This window comes from Pinus tabuliformis, chromosome X (assembly GCF_031772625.1).
Source record: "Pinus tabuliformis cultivar Carrire ecotype Pingquan chromosome X, CPIR1, whole genome shotgun sequence".
Classification (NCBI taxonomy): Eukaryota; Viridiplantae; Streptophyta; class Pinopsida; order Pinales; family Pinaceae; genus Pinus; species Pinus tabuliformis.
Genome location: NC_142308.1, coordinates 203,443,431 through 203,448,987, shown reverse-complemented (window position 1 = coordinate 203,448,987; position 5,557 = coordinate 203,443,431). Strand labels below are relative to the sequence as shown.

General features: G+C 27.6%; 1 long non-coding RNA gene across 1 annotated transcript; it reads right to left on the bottom strand.

Annotated features, from left to right (window-relative positions):
- Positions 1 to 1,350: 1,350 nt before the first annotated feature.
- On the bottom strand, positions 1,351 to 2,265 carry LOC149139086 (uncharacterized). The gene is made up of 3 exons (XR_016265296.1): positions 2,098 to 2,265; positions 1,932 to 2,000; positions 1,351 to 1,848 (listed from the first exon to the last, which is right to left on the bottom strand). It is a non-coding gene; the product is annotated as an uncharacterized LOC149139086 (long non-coding RNA).
- Between the last annotated feature and the right edge of the window lie 3,292 nt (positions 2,266 to 5,557).

The following is a 5,557-nucleotide window of genomic DNA, read 5'->3' as shown; positions in this document are numbered from 1 at the left end:
GCTTACTTAACACTATTCTCTTAAAAAAAAAGAGAAAGAGAACACTAGGGAGAGTGTTCCTCACAAGGGGGGGAGCTCTAACACCCTATGCTGCACAAACATTTACTTTATTACCAAGTTTTACCTTAATCTTTTATCTTGTTTAACATAGACATTTAAAGAACTAGGCTGAATAGCCAGGACATATTTTGTTACTAATTAATTAAGAATTTAAACAATTTGTCAAAGAACTGAAAGAAACGGTTGATAACTCCTGAAACAATTACAAATAGTTGCTCATCTGTTCTCTCAAAACGAAATGAGGGGGAAACCTAAAGGGGTTGGAAAGGGATACAGAGAGAAAGAAGCATGAGGGATACTACCCAAATTTTTCCTTGAGCTGCACAAAAGTACCAGTGGGAAAATTGTGTGTGTGTGATAGTTGAAAAGGTATGATACTTGAGGCTGGACCGCAATCCTGATGCCCAAGATATCGGACTAAGACAAACTTATTGACTATCAGGAGTAGGAAGAGCTCGAAGGCGGATTTTGGACGTAATCACCAGGTCCGTGGATGTGTCGAGAGACCTTCCAAGAAAAGAGAACCACTTACATAGTTATAAATAAAGAAAAACCAGATAAGTAATACATGTTGTGCTTAACATATATGAGTTACAAGGAGTTAAAATTATTATTAATAGGTAGTTAACAGTAGACAAATTTCTAGATGCACATATTCTATCTTGGTCCATTGTTAAACACATGTTATATTTTTTACCAATGGTTATATGCTATTTCTTTACATAAAAGTGATGGATTATAGGTAAGAAGCACTGATAGTTTTATATTAATTTTAGGAAAACAAATTAACCGTTTCAGATTAAATTTACATCAGAAAATTAAAGAAATCATACTATGATCAACCATTAGATTTTAGAGCATGTGCGAATGACTGTTAAGCAACATGAGACGTGTTCTAGTTGCATAGAGTATATAGAGACTAAATCGAAGGAACTCATTTCGTAACTTTATAGTTTTCTATTGATGCAGATTCGAAATAATGCTAATTTCCAGATGCACCAACAAGGCGATGTGTTATTGACGAAATAATTATTACAAATGATCACAAAACCATACTTAACAAAAATTGTGCAAAAAGAAGAAGACTTTAACTAAAATACGAGGATTCTTCATGGCTCTCAGTCAGTTCTGTAGGAATAACCAAGAGCCAACAACCCTCGTCTCTGTCTAAAATTCCAACTTACACAAGCAAAAACACTGACACTCATTTAAAACCATGTATTGTAACCGACCAAACAAAATATAAACATTTAGTTAAGAAAGGTTCTTGCATTATAACTGAAGCCTGAATGAGAAACATCAACAGGGCTTAAACCCATCTAATTAAAGTCAAACTAGTTTATAGTGTTGTCCCATTTCGGGCCATTTCAAACAAAATTATCAAATAAAATTACAACCCTCATGCAGTGTCTCTCAGTATAGCTATAAACCCAAAGATGGCCATGCCTCGATACAGGTTTACATATAAACTATAATTTTCAATATTAAACACAGCACAACAGAATGCTTCCATGGCGATTTATGAGGCACTTTCTAGCCGTGAGTGCATCTAAAGGTGGGGAATTTAACCGACCTGTGACCAGAAGATAATAATCAACGTGAGGAGAACCCTCCAACTTCAGAAATCTCCTAAAAAGGCATTGTTGAGACCTTACTTGCAATTACAAGTATGCCGGGATTAAATCCTGGAAGGCATTAATAACCAAAAGCCTAGAGCAATTTAGGAAGCTCGAGGTCACAACATTTCCTATTTGAGAGGAGTTTTGGAAATAAAGAAGCCGCGAGCACCTGAGAAACCTGTCACTGTTGTTAGTGACTATCCACATTCAAACTAATGTGAAAACTAAGAGTGTAATGTATATCGATCTTACCTCCATAGGAGTGAAGCTTGTCCTGTCACATCCTTCCAGGGGTGTGCACAATGATGGATAGGCAAATACCTACATGCCATGAACAACGGGTTAGGGAAACGCTTCGAAGGAATGGGAAACGAAATCTTCTTCAGGTTTTACTGTAAACAACTTCTGAACCACCTACCTGAACTCATGCTGGACTCAGTCGGGCCAAGAGGGTTATTACAACACCATGGTGACCCTTCAAACCCATCAACAGGATGCAGAGCCAAACCCCAAGTCTTGCAATTCGGAAAATAGAAGTCGTACACAACAAGAAGCTAGAAGAAACACCATACCAAAGATCTCGGAATACGAGGACCATCGGATCCACCAACCCTCATTTTACAATGGAGAGACAACGCAATAAATAAGCACCAAGCTGCTGTCACATCTATTCAATGAACGGAGTCAGAGTCGTGATGCTCGAAGCTGTAGATGGTAACATAGCCTCGATTCACCTATTCCTTCATTAACTATTGCGTAAAGCGAAAACTGAACATGTGAGACTAACTAAGGTGGAAGATTGTGGCTGATGGGAAGGAAATATCCTCATTAATTATCAACGATCGTATAAATTAAATTACTAACCTCGTTATCCACTAGGCACACAATTAGTTGAATGTGGAATGAAATAATTTTTTTTATGTGTGTCAAATTTGTTATAAAGAGCTTCATACCAATTGTAAGATCCATGAAACATATACTGCAAATTGAATATGTATATGATCGAAGTTTTATAACTGTTGAGGTTTCATTTTTCATTTTTTTCTTCCAGGAATGACAATCACAAAATGCCTCTGAGATACAAATAAGAAGGTAAGATAGAAATTGATAATTGTTAACAAGTAATAGGTAAGAGGTAGGTTAATTGTTTGAGTTTCATCCCAAAGGTTTTGGAATTGAAGTATATTAAAATATTTACTAAATTTGAAAGGTTTGAATCGTTGATAGATTTAATGGTACAAATGTTATAGATATTAAAAAAAATATTAAAATTAATTAAATTATAATTAATAATAATATTATTATTAATAATTAAAAATATGAATGTCTGCATTAAATATATGTATATTTTAGAAAAACATATAACATAATTGATTATTATTAAGATTCAGTGTTTTTTTATTATGGAAATTATTAAATTATAAATAGATTTTGTTACAATATGAGTAAATACCATCATAATTTAGTAATGTCAGATGTTTAAAAAAAGCTTAACTCATATTTATATTACATTTTTTAACTAATTAATTAAAAAAATCTAAATACACAATTTATATTTATATAATATGGGGAAAAATATAAAATTACTATAATTCCTTTACTAAATTTACAACAATAATTATTTAGAATTAAATTTATTAAGTCAATTTTTATAAACATACTTAAACATCATAAAACCTAAATCCTTCCCATTAATAATACTATGGATAGAAGAAAATATTATTTAAAAAAAATGTACTTTATTTTACCTCTCTAACTTATTATGGTTATGAATGGAAGAAAATATTATTAAGAAATATATTTTACTTTATCAAGTTAAAAAAGTCAAAATCTTTGAAAAATAAAGAGTTAAATATATTCTATGTAGGGTATAAATTTGATAGCCACTCCTTTATTATGAATTTCTATATATATATACCTTCCATTTGCATGCTATTATTAGGTTTATTTTATTAAATTTTTACCAATAAAAATTAGCGTTTGTGATAAGTTTTGTGTTTTATCTTATTAATTTTAGGTTGAACATGAAGCAAAATACAACAAATAAAATCATAGATATACACATTAAAAAATGAATCATGTTTGTTACTGTGAAACTAGCTAATGATTTAGGAAATTTATATATACTCATTGTCATTGTAATGTTATAGCTTTTGCAAGTAATGTTGAAGTATTCTTCAAAAGTATTAAGTTAAGATTCTCAAATCCATTCTTTGTAATTTATTTTTAAGAGAAGAAATTGATCACAACTTTTAACATAATCAGTGAGATTGAAAAATACCTTATAAATAATAAAATAAATTTGAACTCACTTTTGATTTTAAATAGCTATATAAAAAGTTTCTAATATTTCACGTAATAATAATAAACAAAATATGTGTTTTGAATAAATTTATAATTGTTAACTAAGAAAATATCTCTATAACTTACATCCGAAGAATTGAAAGGGCCAAACCTAATAATATTTAGATTCAATTATGAATTTATGAAATTAACAAGCTACATAGTAACAGAGTAGGTGTTGTCTTGTTTAAATATAATGAAATTAAAGTACAATATTATAACATATTGAAAAAATAGAAGCTTATATAAATATAGGTAGAAACCGGAAATGAAAACTAAGAAATAAAAAGGATAAACTAGAATATTAGAAAAACATTTACAATAACATGTTTAATACACTATAGAACAAAATACCATAAATATAGAAAATCTTAAATAAAATAGCATTAAGATAGACACTTTAATAATGGAATATAAAACTTAATACTATAAACATAAGAAATATCAAATAAAGTAACATAAATATAGAAATATTGATTGGTTTCATTATTTTATTTTTGATGTGATCTATATTTGTTTATAAACAAAAATTTACATTTTAAAGTAATATATGGTAAAATTTAGAAGTAATGGTTAATACATTTATTTTTGTATTTATATGAACTATATAAAATATTTATTTGAGAAATTATTTATGTAAATAAATTTATGTTACTTAACCGTTCAAGATCATATAAAATCTTAAATAAAATATCATTAAGCTAGACACTTTAATAATGCAATATAAGACTTAATACTATAAACATAAAAAATATTAAATAACTAACTTAAATATAGAAATATTGAGTTTTATATTAGTTTCATTATTTTATTTATGGTGTGATCTGCATTTGTTTATAATTTCGTTTTTTGACATTTTAGAGTAATATATGGTAAAATTTAGAAGTGTGGGTTAATATATTTATTTTTGTATTTATATAAAGTATATAAAATAGTTATTTGAGAAATTGTTTATGTAAATAAAGTTATGTTACTTAACCATTCAAAATCATATGGTGCTTTTCTTAATTTGGTATTTTGGTTTCATAAAGATAAATATTTCATATCATTATAACATGAAATGGCTTAAATCTAAATATGGCATTTCTAATTAATTTGTAAAGCGAATTTCTAATTAATACGTAAATTGAAGAGTCTTTGAATTTTTGCATGGTAAAAATATTATTAAAATAATTTATTTATAATCTTCATTAATTTAATATATTTATTAGAATTTTTAATTTGAAATAATAAAAGAAAATATTAAATGTATTATATTTTTGAATTGACATTGTTATTGTTTTGAATTTTTAAAGTGAAAGCAATTAGAAGTATTTAAATAACTCACAAAAGTTATTTTAATTTTTTTTTGATGTTTTAAATTTCAATCTATTTTTTTTTTTTTTTAAGGTTTATCCACGATATTAAATTTGTGTCATTATGATTTTTAGACAATTTTAATAACAAAATTATTAATATTTTAATTATATTTATTCTTATTTAAACTAAGTAGCAATACTCACTACTAATGATACAAATGTAATAGCTTAAAAAAA